Genomic DNA, 15,178 nt, shown 5'->3' with positions numbered 1-15,178 from the left:
TTTTTGTTTAACAAACAAATGGCCCATTAGCTCAGTTGGTTAGAGCGTCGTGCTAATAACGCGAAGGTCGCAGGTTCGAAACCTGCATGGGCCATTATAGCATACCACCTTTTCCTGCTCCTAGCGAAACCCTTATTTTGCCGGGATTAATGCTACTTTTCTAAATTTATTTACTACATAGTAACGTACCACACTCACTCTCTCCCTCTTTTCATTGGACACAACTCTTTTAGTAATGTAATTTGACCAAGTCTTTTAATAAGAAGTTCATCATGCATGATCTCATAGTTTTTTTTTTTGTTTTTTTTTAAATAAAATGATCTCATAGCTATTTCTGATACGTTTCCCTATTCTGTGCTACTTGCTTAGGTCTAAAAGACTCTTCATCTCGTTTACATATTTATAGTGAACAAAAAAGATATCTATTAATAATAATAAAATAAAAAACTATGAATAAACCATTGAATCATTGTATCTTTTTATTGTACTTTTTCATTTCATTTATAACTGATAATTTATATAAAGATTATCATTCTATAGTTGTGTCTATTTATTTTATTTTTTTAGTTGTACCATTTCATATAGTGAAGCATTGAACCATTATATCTTTTTATTATACTTTTTCATATATAACTGCTAATTTATAAATGTTATTATTTTACGGTTGTGTTTTTTAGTTTTATTTTAGTAATGTTGGAGGTGAAAACCGCACCTTCGGTTTTCTCCGGTACAAACCAAGATCGACATGAATTAAGCCCGATTTACAAAGGAATTATACCGGGAAAATTGGGTCGGGCGAGCTCTTGGGCTAAACATAGCCCGATAAGCCGAAGTCGGTCTAAACTTCTCAAAGGAATCGAAAAGTTCCCCGAGTTTGGATGAAAAAAGAAAATTTCCAAGTAGAAAAAGGAAATTTCCGAGAAGAAAGGAAATTTCCGAGAAGAAAAGAAACTGCCAAGAGAAAAGGAAAACGACCGAAAGAAAAGGAAAACCTTCTCGGTCCCATATCGCAGAGAAGACCCATGAAGACCGACTTAGAAGACATATATAAAGGAAGAGGAATCGACACCAGAAGACACAATAAATTCCCGAGAGACTTAGAGACTGAGAACTCAAAACTTTAGCTTCTTAGTTTCCTAAGTTTTAGTTCGCTTATCGTTTACATAACCGAACTCAGTTGTATTCTCGACCGATCTAATAAAATCCGAGTTTGCCGATCTAAATTACTGTTTTGTCCCTTGTTTGATATTCACATATCATCAATTAATTATATCATTTCATATATAACCGCTGATTATCAAATGTTGCTTCTATGAAAAAACCATTGAACCATTGTATCTTTCTAATTATTATTTGTTTTAATTAACTATATCTTTTCATGTATAACTGCTAATTTATATAAAGGTCATTATTCTATAGTTATGTCTTTTCGTTTTGTTTTATTAATTGTACCTGCTGATTATCAAAAGTTGCTTTTATGAATGAACCATTGAACCATTGTGTCATTCTAATTATTATTTGTTTTATTTAACTATACATTTTCATGTATAACTACTGAATTATACAAAGTTTATCATTCTACAGTTGTGTCTTTTCGTTTTATTTTATTAATTGTACCATTTCATATATAACCACTGATTATCAAAGATTGATTCTTTTAATACTTATGTCTTTTCAAGATTATATATATATTTTATTTCATTCTTCATTATTTTTTCTATTGAAGTTTTTTTTATAATTCTCTCTTACTTTAAAATACAACACCTTATATATTAATTTATTGTTGATAAATTTCAAATAAATTTAAAATTCCTTAATCAAAAAATTGTTCATTTGTAAGCAATCGTTACCGAAATGGTGTTACAAAAAAGTTTTTTTAGTAGATGGTTAGGTATGAATAAAGAAACACTTCAAATGAAAGATGAAAGATCTGCTCATTTCCAAGAAAATATTTTTGGAACAAAAACTACAAAAATTAGACTAAACAAAAAAATGGTAATTATTTTGGCAATTATTTTACTAATATTAAAAGGCAACATAATATTTTTTCTTATGTTTTTTTAGTTCTATTTTAATATTTTAAATTCTATTTAGCCAAAAATAAAGAAGATCTTGAATTTGAAGGTCTCACACCCTCTCAATATCCAGGAATGTTTTTTTTTTTGGAAAAGCAAATCAAAAAATTAGGACTAAACGAAAAAATAATAATTCTTTTTGACAAGTTTATCACTAATTTTAGAAGTCAATGTAATCTTTTTTTCTATGAACTTATTAGTTATATTTTAAAATCTGATTTTTTTATTTATTATTACATATGCAAGTGTAGCACTACTTTTGGTTATACTCCTACTATAATAGTTATATTATTTATTTGACACAGAAAACATGATATACCAAACTATAATGAAGAATAAAGATGTACTTTCTAAAGTAAATAATACAACTAAAAGATTTGGATGTGAATTGAAAAAAGAAGATAAAAAGAAGCTAATTTATGTGAAAGTGATGAAGATTTTAGTCTTGAAAATAAGAAAATGAAAAATCACAAAAAAAATTCAAGACAAAAGAAAATGCTAGGAAGAACAAAAAAAAACTAAATCTATGAAGAAAATAAAGATATAAATAACTATGAATGAACCATTTTATCTTTTTTTATTAATATTTTATGTGTATAAGAGTTATTAATATGAAAAGGTTATCATTATTATAAAGTTGTGTCTTTTGTTTCTTTTTTTAAAATTATATATTTCTGTGAAAAACTATGAATGAACCATTATGTCCTTCCATTAATATTTTTTAAATTGTATTTTTATCTATATAACTGCTTGCTATTGTATGGTTGTGCCTTTTTGTTTGTAATTAGTATATGTGTTTTTTATTTAGTGAATTTATGATTATATTTTAGTGGAGAATGAATGTTGGAGATTTAAGTGTTACCTTTTTTTTAATGAACCATTGCAACTATTGAGTATTTGAGTTTATGGTTATTTCTCTAAACATTGCAATTCTAGAGATTATAGTTATTTTACCAACTATTGCAACTCTTGAGTTTATGTTATTTACTAAACATTGCAACTATTGAGTTTAAGGTTATTTTACCAACCATTGCACCTATTGAGTTAATTGTTAATAAACTATTGCAACTGTTGGAATTATGCTTCTTCTAAACTATTGCAACTATTCATTTGTACCATTTGGAATTCTATAAAATAAAAACTATGAGTGGATCATTGTGTTTTTCTGTTTATTTTTTTTTTCATTAATTATACATTTTCGACTATAACTGCTAATTTATTCAGTGTTTACAATTCTATAGATGTGTCTTTTTGTTTTATTTTACTAATTGTACCATTTCGTACATAACCACCGATTATTAAAGTTTACTTCTCTTAATGCTTATGTCTTTTCAAGATTGTATATATGTTGTTACATTCTTCGTTATTTTTTTATTAATTTTTTTATAATGCTTTATAATTTTGAAAAACAACACTTTATACACAAAATTTTTTGTTGAAAAACCTCAAATTAACTTAATTCTAATTTTTACCAAAATGGTGTTAGTTTTTTTAAGTATATGGTTAGCCATGAATAAAGAGAAATTTCAAGTAGAACGTGAAAGATCGGCTCATTCCCCAAAAAAATATTTCTGGAACAAAAGCCAAATAATTTGGACTAAAACTGGTAATTCTTTTGGTAATTATAATACTAATATTAAAAGGCAACATAATATTTTTCCTATGAGTTTTTAGTTCTATTTTAAAATTTCTCTTTTAAATTATATTCAACCATAAATAAATTAGAGGGTCTCACATCAGCTTAATATCCAGAAAAATATTTTTGAAAGAAAATTCAAAAAATTAAGACTAAACAGAAAAATGGTAATTCTTTTGGCAAGTTTATCACTAATCTTAGAAGGAAACATTATCTTTTGTCCTATAAGTTTATTAGTTATATTTTAATATCTGATTTTAAAATTTATTTTATCATTAAATATGCAAGTGTAGCACTACTTTTGGTTATACTATAATAGTTATATAATTTATTGACATAGTAAACATGATATACCAAACGATAATGAGAATTAAAGATGTACTTTCGAAAGTATATAATGCAACTAATAGGTTTAGATGTGAAGAGAAAAAAGAAGACAAAGAAGAAACCAATTTATGTGAAAGTGATGAAGATTTTAGTCTTGAAAATAAGAAAATGAAAAATCAAAAAAAAAAGTTTCAAGACAAAAGAAAAGGCTAGGAAGAACCAGAAAAAAACCTAAATATGTGAAGAAACTAATGATATGAAAGCTATGAATGAATTATTTTTTCTTTGTATTTATTATTATTTTTAAATTAATAGTACCTTTGTGTGTATAACAGTTATTAATATGAAAGATATCATTATTATAAAGTTATGTCTTTTTGTTTTTTTTTTAACTTATACATTTCTGGGAAAAACTACGAATGAACCGTTGTGTCTTTCATTAAATATATTTTATATAACTTCTAGCCATTGTATGATGATGTCTTTTGGTTTTTTATTTGTATATGTGTTGTTTATTTAGTGAATCTATTATAATATTTTAATAGGAAATGAATGTTGGAGATTTAAGTGTTATAGTTATTTCGGTGAACTATTGCAACTATTGAGTTTATGGTTATCTACTAGACATTGCATTTCTAGAGATGATGGTCATTTTATCAACATTGCAACTCTTGAGTTTATAGGTATTTACTAAACATTGTAACTCTTAAAATTAAGGTTAATTTACCAATCATTGCACTTTTTGAGTTAATGGTTATTTTACTAGACATTGCAATTTTAGAGATTACAGTCATTTTATCAACCATTGCAACTCTTGAGTTTATAGTTATCTACTAAACATTGCAACCTTTGAAATTAAGGTTAATTTACCAACAATTACATCTCTTGAGTTAATGGTTATTAAACCATTGCAACTGTTCAAAATTTAAACAATTTATTTTTTAATATTGAAGCATTGCATATTTTCAAAATAAATACACAATTACATATTGAAGATGCACAACATTTCATTAAGAAGTATAAGACACGGTTTTTGTTTTTATTTTTATTTAGAGATAGGTAAACATTCTATTTATCAAGTATACAATTTACCTGTTAAACGCCATAAAGTTAAAGTATTTGTTATAGTTACAAAATTTTCTACAAGTTCACTATTGTTAAGCAAAGAAGATTTTCTTTATTCAATAATATGATCAAATTTGGTTATTCTGTATTGGCTTTATCATTTTTTTAAATTTACTCTTGTATGATGTAATTAAAAATTGGCTGATAATGTCTGAATTGTTATTGTGTTATTCTCTATTTAAGAGTGTAAAAATTAATATAATATATTTTTAAAAATATATTGCTTGCTGGAAAGTATAAAAAATCAATGAATACTTGAAATTAAATATAATTAAGAAGTTTCTCCCAACAACAAACTTTGATTAACAGTATGTCACTTAAATTATATATTTTTAAAAATATACCTTTGGAATGTTAATTTACATATATTAATTAAAAATTTATTTTGAATAGATGATGATTTTCAACCAATATCAAATGATAGCATTATCCCAAAAAAGTTAGAATAGTGAGTATTTTTATTGCTAATCATAATATTATAACTGTTTTTTTGATATATTAGAACTAATAATGTTAAAAATTTAAAATAAAAGGATGATGACCACGAAAAAAAGAACCAAATAATAGCTTAATGCAATGTCCCGATTGTCATGTTTGGGTTTGGTCATTCGAATGTACTGAAATAGATACAGTTAGTAAACGACACTTGTTCTCAATTTATTTCAAACAAAGTCGTGTTTTACTCCCTACTGCTCGTGAGCCTCCACCATTAATAGTTAAGCTTCTAAGTGAGCCTTTGTTTCTCCGATATATAAGAGCATATAATTCTATCATAGCTTTTACTTCTATGGGTGCAAAAATTGATTATTCTGTCCAAAATACACATGTGATGTATTGTTTTAAGGTCCATGTGATGGTAAGCCACCAAAGTTCTCTCAAATGTATATTTTTGATATAGCTGACGAGTTAAAAAAATCGCTAAATATCACACAATTAAGAATTTGTTAAGCCAATATAATATGTCCAATGCTCTATGATGTTATAAATTCAAGAGAATTTTAGGTTTCTGAAAGATAATGTTGACTTAAAATTGTTGTGATTTTGAAACAGAACAACTCTTTATTGAATGTTTTGTGTTTCATTTGTGAGTTTCAGATTTTAGAGAGAGATCAAGCTTTTGGAATTGTTTTCATTACTACATTACCATACGTACTTCTCAAAGACTTTTACAATCTTATATGGAACTAGCTCACCAACTCTCTGCAACTCTCTTACTCCTAAAGACAATTAGCGGCCAACTTTTTGACTTTAGAAAAGACTGCAACTGTTTACCTACTGTTCTAACAACTCTGCAACAAACCAAACTACCTTAGTTAGATTTCTTTTAGTTTGGTTTGAGCTCAAAATGGCATTTACTCAACACTCCCTCTTGCCATTTTGTCTCTCAAACCAATCTTACTTCGAATTCTTTCATAACTTTGAACCGCCAACGCCTTGGTGAATGTATTGGCCAATTGTTCTTCACTTCTGCAAAATCTGAGCTGAATATCCCCATTCCTCTCATAGTCTCTTACCATATGATACTTGATCTGAATATGTTTGGTTCTTCTGTGTTGAACCGGGTTCTTTCCAATAGCTATAGCTGATTGGCTGTCACAATAAATTGGTACTCCCTCTTGAGAGGTAATCCTCAAGTCTTCAAGTAAGCGTCTTAACCACAGAGCTTGGTTTGCAGCAGCGCACAATGCCATGTACTCAGCCTCTGCTGTAGATTGAGCCACTGTATCTTGTTTGCTTGTTTGCCAAGTGAATATTTCTGATCCAATGCTGAAACAATAGCCAGTACTTGATCTCGTATCTTCCCTACATCCTCCCCAGTCACTGTCGGAATAACCGATCAGTTTTGGTTCTGCAATTCTGGTGAAAAACTAACCCATACCAGTAGTTCCTCTGATATATCTGAGTACTCGCTTAGCTTCCTTGAGATGTGCAGCTTTAGGTTCCTTTAAATATCTGGAGAGATAAGATGCAGAGAACATTAGATCAGGTCTTGTTGCTGTCAGATACAGCAAACCTCCTACCAAGCTTCTGTAAACTTTGTTATCTGCAATTTCTTCATCTCCCTCATTTTAGTATCGTCATTGTGGAACCAGAGGAGTAGGCATGATGTTGCATTCTTCCATATTGAACTTTTGCAATAACTTCTTCGCATATCCTTCTTGAGACAGAGATATTCCTTCCTCAGTTTGCACAATTTCCATTCCTAAGAAATAGTTTAGCAGACCCAAATCAGACATCTCAAACTCGTTCTTCATTGCTGTCTTGAATTCATTTACCATATCTTCATTATGTCCTGTGACAATAAGGTCATCTACATAAATGCACACTACAAGAAGCTTTCCATTAGTTTCTTTGGTGTAGAGAGCATGATCATTCTCGCTTCTCTTGAAGTTTTCTCTTTGGAAGAATTCATCAATTCTGCTGTACCAGGCCCTTGGCGCCTGTTTCAACCCATATAGGGCTTTGTGAAGTCGAAGTACATAATCTTATTTTCCGGTTGCTTCAAATCCAAGAGGCTGCTCTGCATATATCTCTTCCTCAAGTATTCCGTTTAGGAATGCAGATTTTACATCAAGTTGGAAAAGTTTCCATTTCTTCTGAGCTGCGACTGCAAGAAGAAGCCTAATGGTTTCATGTCTAGAGAGTGGTGCAAAGGTTTCCAGATAGTCCACACCATGTTGTTAAGTGAAGCCTTTTGCAACTAGCCTTGCCTTGTGTCTTACTACTTCTCCTTTTGCATCAGTTTTCAGATGATAAATCCATTTTACTCCAACGACATTCTTGTTTGCAGGTCTCTCAACTAGTTCCCAAGTATCATTTTCTCTATCATTTGTATTTCTTCTTCCATGGCTTCTATCCATTTTGAGTGTTTAGCCGCGTCTTCAAACTGAGCTGGTTCTTCTATTCCACTATAGCATCCTTCAACTATTGCAGAGTATTCTACATCCGCGTAAGGAGCAGTGAGTAGGATGTCTGCAATAGATCGAGTTTTCCTGTTTGGTGGGCTTGAGCTTTCTCCTTGAGTTCTGATGCTTCTACTCTGGTCTGTGTTTGGAGAGGTAATCGGTTCTTCCAGGAAATTACCAGGAGTTGGTTCAGTTTCTTCTTTACTTTCATCTGCTTCAACTAGAACGCTGCACTTCATTATAACTTCCTTCTTGTTCCAATCCCATTTACTATTTTCATTAAAGATAACATCTCTGGAGATGTCAACTTTTCCTTCTTCCAATAGGTAGACTCTATAACCCTTTGTTTTAGAGCTGTATCCAACAAAGATAGCTTTCTTCGATTTGTCGTCCCATTTCTTTCTCTTTTGGTCAGGGATGTGTACATAACAGATGCAACCGAATACCTTCATGTGCTTTACAGATGGTTTTGTTCCGTTCCAGGCTTCAAGAGGAGTCTTGCTTCTGAGTGCTCTTGTTGGTGTTCTATTTTACACGTAAGCTGCATTATAAACCGCTTCTGCCCAAAATTTCAGAGGTAAGTCTTTTGCTTTGATCATTGCTCTTGCCATCTCCACCAAACTTCTGTTTCTTCTTTCAGAAACTCCATTTTGTTGTGGAGTGTAGGCTGCTGTCAGTTGTCTTTCAATGCCATTTGCTTCAACGAATCTTGTGAATTCTCCAGATAAGTACTCTGATTCTCTGTCTGTTCTCAGTTTCTTGATCCTGCAGTTTGCCTGATTTTCGACAAGGCTCTTGAACTTCTTGAAGGTTTTGAATACTTCTGACTTTGCCTTGAGAAAATAAACCCAAACCATTCTGGTAGCATCATCAATAAATGTAAGAATGTACCTGCTCCCACTGAAAGATTCGTTTTGCATTGGTCCACAAAGGTCGCTGTGGATTAGTTCCAGCTTTTTTTGTTGCTTGGGTTTCGGATTCTTTTGGAAAGAGTCTCGACTGTGCTTGCTTAGAATACAGCTTTCACATCCTTCTTGATTTACGCTGAACTTTGGGAGATCTGCAACCATGTCTTGTGCCTGCATAATCTTCAAGTTAGTGTATCCTGTGTGACCATGTCTTCTGTGCCACAACTCTGCACTTTCTTCTTTTGCAGACATTGCACTTTCTTCTTTTGAGTTCCAGTTGATGTGGAAACTCTTTTTCACCATTGGTATTTCACCTATTTTTCTTTTTAGTCGATCATGAATGATGCAGCTTTCTCCTTTGAATGTAACTTGGTAGCCGTTTGAAATCATTTGAGGAATGCTTAGAAGGTTTTTGCCAAGTTTTGGTACAAGGAGAACATCTCTTATGATTCTCTTACCTTTCTTGGTCATCACTTCAACATTTCCTTTTCCTTTTCCTTTTGATATCAATACAGCACCGCTTCCAACCCGTATTGGAACCTTGATGCTTGGGTCGATTTTCACAAATATCTTCTCATTTGGGGTCATGTGGTTTGTGCAACCACTGTCTATGAGCCATCTGCTTTCTTCTTCTGATTCTTTGTCATCTTGTCTTGCTGTGAACATGTGTTATTCTTCACCATGTTCTTCTTCTTTCTTCCTTTCTGTTTCTTCTCTTCTTCTCTTTCCGGCATCTTCTTTTGACACCATCTTGTTCATTCTGGTTTCTTGAACCATGGCTTCGGTTTCTTTTTCCTCAGCCTTCTTCTTCTTTGAGCCAGATCCAAAGATCAAACTGAGCTCTGATACCATGTTGTGATTTTGAAACAGAACAACTCTGTTTTGAATGTTTTGTGTTTCATTTGTGAGTTTCAGATTTTAGAGAGAGATCAAGCTTTTGGAATTGTTTTCATTACTACATTACCATACGTACTTCTCAAAGACTTTTACAATCTTATATGGAACTAGCTCACCAACTCTCTGCAACTCTCTTACTCCTAAAGACAATTAGCGGCCAACTTTTTGACTTTAGAAAAGACTGCAACTGTTTACCTACTGTTCTAACAACTCTGAAACAAACCAAACTACCTTAGTTAGATTTCTTTTAGTTTGGTTTGAGCTCAAAATGGCATTTACTCAACAAAAATGTATCAAAACTATTTCTAATAGTTTGAAATCCAAATATTTTCCATATTTTTTACAGAACATGACAAATTTGAATTTTTTTCATACAAGATTTTGTACTAGAATTTTATTCTCTTTGTTTGAAGATTTTAACGTTTCATATCATGATAAAGTTAAAAACTTCTCATTGTAAAAATATATCTATCAACAATTGAGTTTTATCATAAAACTGATCATGTTGGTTATAATCATTGTTTAACTTCTTCTCAATGTCAATTTTATAAATGTCTTTTATATGGATGTATATTTTGAGTTATACATTGTTACATTAACTGTAAACTATAGACTCAAATATAAATGTGTGTTAATGGCATTGTATGATTTAGTTCATCTTTGTATCTTTATATTTTTGAAAGTCATATCTATTTATTTTTTATAATAGTATTTATTTTTTCAAAAAATTAAATATTTAAATCTAAATATTATCACTTTTTGTTATATGTATGTTTACTTATAGGTATTTAAATTAAGAGTTTGAATATACCGTATTTCCCCTGCGATTTCGCGGGGGCTCAAGACCTAGTTTATATAGTAAAGGACAAAGCTTAAGGGCGGACTCAATTTTACAAGTCTTTAAACATGTAAAATATAGACATTTATAAATTAAAATTTTTTACGAATTAAAATGTCTAAGAAGGGGTAATTTTCTGTTTGAAGGTGTAATTTAACAGTTTTCTACATTTTAAGAAAAAAAAGGTGTAGTTTTATTTGGAAGGATGTGTGATCTACCATACGTCCATACCATGTGATCTCTTCTTTTATCGTTGTTCTGAGAACCGGAATACATCTTGGTCTGAAACCTGAACTAATTCCCGAGACCCAAAGTTTTGTAAATTCCCGTGTATTCTTTCTATTTAAAACACGACGAATTTTGTATATGATGGTACTCGATCGTTAGTCTTGACCTACATGACGAGTTTTTATTTTGAGAAGTTTAATAATGCATCCGAACCAGAAGTATAAATTTTGAAAGAATGATAAGCGGAGAATTCGTGGCTTAGATGTTACGTACGGCTGAAACCACATGCACTTGTGCTAGACAGATTGATTTACGATCAAAGGATTTACATTAATGTGTAAAAATGTAAAACATTCTACACCAACATTAGCTACCTAATCTCAACACAATTCTCAACATCCATTTATATTGGTTGATATAGTCGTGTCTTATATATCATTTAATGAAACAATCAAACAAAAACCAACTAATATTAACACTCTAACAAACCCCAACAAATTCACATCGACCTTTTGCTGTCCGAGTTACTGAACAGCAAGTGCAAATAAAGTATCTTAAAGTCAGCAACTATAAATAATTAAAGAAAGTGGAGGGAGGAATCATTAGATAAAATAAACCTTTAGAGCATCATTAACGGTGAGACCCATATGGGTCTTTTAACTATTTTTAATTATTTTTTCAGCATAAAATTCAATAAGAAAGTTGAATAAAAGATCCACAATTTTGGACTGTCCAATGATAAAGATTCAGGGTTTCTAAAAAAAAAATTTCTGATCTTCTTAATATGGGCTCGTTTAAATTTTTGGCCCAAGGCCGTCTTTTTTACCTTCTCTTTTTTATTTTCCTCTTTTGTCGAGACACATATCTATGACTATGACTATATGTATCTCCTTCTTCCTCGACTGTAGCCGCAAGACTAAGGGAGAAGAAGAGAGAGAAGCGCCGCTGCTATCTCGCCTTCCCGTGTCACTGCTGCTGCATCACCACTGTGCACAGTCATACGCCACCACCGTCTCTGCACCAACACCAGTGTGGTTTTCACGCCGTTAAATTAGTGTTGTCGAGGGTGTTGGGAAAATATTTTCCCCCAAATCTTTTAGCAAATGAAAGGCTGCCACTTATGGGAAGAAACGTCTCTAAAATTTGCCAAATAAGAAACGTTTCTGCCAAATAAAAAATGGGGTCTCAATTTTTTTATTATTTGGTTTCTGTTAGAAACGCTCTAGAGATGCTCTTAGCGTCTAAATTGTTAAACTAAATAAATGATCGCCAACACTTGCCATTTTAAATCTCAAGTGCATTATGTTTTCATCAAAAACTCATAGCACTTAGTTTTCATTTTCTATTTTTTGACACTTAAATATTACCACCATAAACATAGTGTTTTGAGATAGTACAACTTAAAATATTTTTCTTAACCATTTCAAATATCTACTTCATCATTTCGAAATTTTTGGATTTGCAGTTTATATGGACTGCTTCAACACCTAAAGTTATTATAAATTAAGATTGATGTCTCATTATCTTATCTCTCGATCAAAAGTTCAAAACCTATATAATACAAGAAAGAAAAACCCTCGCTCTCTTGACTCTTCTAAGAATTGATTCAACTAGTATATGGCAATGAAGAGTCTTTGTATTGTAGCTATATTTCTCTTGGCTATAACTTTTCCTTAGCCATAGCTTCTGACCCGAGCCCTCTCTAAGAGTTTTGCGTCAGCAATAACACATCAGAAAATTGAAGATGCAAACAAGCCTGGAGCAGCACGTGTAGCAGTCCGACTAGCTCTGGAACTGACACGGGAAGACTTGCGTAGCAATCTACACACGTGGAGGTGAGCTGGAAGCTGAGCTGGAACTGCAGGACGTGCTGGACACTTCAAGAGACGAGAAGCTGACGTGGATAGGAAGCTTGGAGTATCTTGGAGGATCTATGAAGAGAATATCAAGTTTCCTCTATCTTAGGAGAAGATAAGGAAGGTGTAGATTCTCATGAAGATTTGGTGTAATCAGAAGGAGAATCTAGGCGAGGATCAGCCGCAAGTCCTATTGAGTATAAATAGGCGTGTTGAAGCTATGTAGGGTTTTAACACAACTGAGAGAATACTTAGCAAAGGGTGAGCGAAAATCTGTGAGAGTTTTTGTGAGCTAGTGTGCTAAGGGATTTGGGTGAGAGGTTCTTGAATCACGTATCGATTCAAGAACAAGTGAGACTAGTTTAGCAAATCAAGGTGTGTCTTGAGGTTGCTCTAAATCGGGTTCTGTATACTTGTAAGTTACAAACAGATTTACTAGTGAAATATTCTTGAAGAGAAAATCCCTGTATTGTGTTCTGTGTTAGTTCCCGTATTACTACTCTTACATTTTCATTTGGTATCAGAGCAGTCATCTGTGTGTATTACAAACAGGTGAGATCCTGCGGAGAAAATGGAGAGCTATAAGGAAATGGTGAACAACTCCAGGATCATCCTGGATGATGGGAACTACGGGTTTTGGAAAGCTAGGATCAGATCCATGATCAAAGGGATCGATCCACTGGCATGGAAGGCAGTAACTGATAAATGGGAAGAACCACTGGTAGCTGATGCCAACGGAGTCTTTCATCCAAAACTAGAAGAAAGTTGGACTGAAGAGGAGTCAAAAAGAGCAAAGTACAATTCAAGGGCGTTGACTACCATTCACACCAACGTTTCAAGAAAGACTTTTGAGCTGATTCAAGGTGTTGAGACTGCCAAAGAAGCATGGGACATACTTCAGATGCAGTACGAAGGAACAACAAAGGTTCAAAACTCCAGAAAGGACATGCTTGCTTCTCGCTTTGAGAATCTAAAGATGGAGGAGGATGAAACCATCTCTGAATTCAGTTCGAAACTGAGTGCTCTGGCACAAGAAGCAGCGGTGTTAGGCAAAAAATACAAGGACAAGAAGCTGGTGAAGAAATTCTTGAGGTGTCTGCCATCGAGGTTTATGGGGTACAAATCAGCACTCAGTGTGTCCAGTAACACAGAGAACATGCCGTTCAGTGAACTTGTGGGCATGCTGAAAGCTCATGAGATGGAGCTAGACAGTCTGAAGAAGCCTAAAAGTCTAGCTCTAAAGTGTGAAAACCGTATCACCGAAGATGAGGAAGACGATCCCATAAGTCTTCTGGTTCGGAGGTTTGATCGTGCTTTGCGGAAAACTGGGAAACCTCAGAAGAAGGGTGCCTCTTTCAAGAAGACAACTGAAGGGGACAAGCCGAGCAGAAAGAGTGAGGTACAGTGTCATGAGTACAAGGGATATGGACATTTCAAGAATGACTGCCCGACTATCAAGCGACGGGAGATTCAGTGCTATGGCTGCAAAGGATTTGGACACACTCAGCTGGAATGTGTCAATGATCAAAATCGCAGGAAGGACAAGTCCATGTTGGCTGAGGAATAATCGGATGATGATTCAGAAGATGACTCAGTCGAAGAGACAAACAACTTCGTGACATTTATCGGGATCGATGAAATTGAGGAGGGACAGGAGTCAGAGTCAGAGCCTGAAGAAGAAAAGGAGGATGATCTCATGAGCAGCTACAAGGAGGTACGTCATGTCTTGGTTAGTCTCAACCAAGAAAACAGTGAGTTGAAGAAAGAAAACCAGAGACTGTCTGTACTAGTAGACAAGCTCAGCAAAGATCTCAAAGCAGCAAACGCACTTGGCCAGGGAAGTGTCAATCTGATCAAGGAGAAGCTGGAGTTAGCCAACAAAGCTGAAGGTCTGAGGCAGCATTTAAAGGTTGAAAAGCAGATATCGGAGAAGCTGGAGTCTGAACTAGATCAGCTAAAGAAGCAGATTCAGATGTTCGCAGGAACCAAGCAACTGGACAAGATCTTGAGCTACGGATGCCAAGGCAATACGAAGCATGGATTGGGGTACAGTGGAAAGGAACAGAAGAGCTCAGATGAAATCAAGTTTGTCTCATCAGGGTACAACCGGCCTGAAGATCAAAGATCTGTCACCAAACTACGAAAAGGACGAGAGTGCTATTACTGTGGCAAGATCGGACATATCAAGGCATACTGCTACAGCAGATGGAACAGGGTTCAGAAGCTGATGAAGCAACGGAAGTTCAGTTGGAATGGACCCACAAATCAAGTCTGGCTCAGGAAAGAGGATTTGCGATTCGAGCCTAAGGGACAACAGAAGAAGAATTCCTTTCCAGGCAAGAGAATTCAACTTGTTAGAGATCTTCCAGAGTTGATCCAATG

The 15,178-nt window shown here is 33.4% G+C and overlaps 1 non-coding gene and 1 pseudogene across 1 annotated transcript; both read left to right on the top strand.

Annotated features, from left to right (window-relative positions):
- Positions 1-20: 20 nt before the first annotated feature.
- On the top strand, positions 21-94 carry TRNAI-AAU. Its single transcript has one exon. It is a non-coding gene; the product is annotated as a tRNA-Ile (tRNA).
- A 12,469-nt stretch (positions 95-12,563) lies between these two features.
- The window catches only part of LOC112088516, a 9,951-nt pseudogene continuing 7,336 nt past the window's right edge, over positions 12,564-15,178 (top strand).

This window comes from Eutrema salsugineum, unplaced genomic scaffold (assembly GCF_000478725.1).
Source record: "Eutrema salsugineum unplaced genomic scaffold, Eutsalg1_0 scaffold_14, whole genome shotgun sequence".
NCBI classification, from domain to species: Eukaryota; Viridiplantae; Streptophyta; class Magnoliopsida; order Brassicales; family Brassicaceae; genus Eutrema; species Eutrema salsugineum.
Note: the sequence above shows the minus strand (reverse complement) of the source record. Positions and strands in the feature narration are given on the sequence as shown.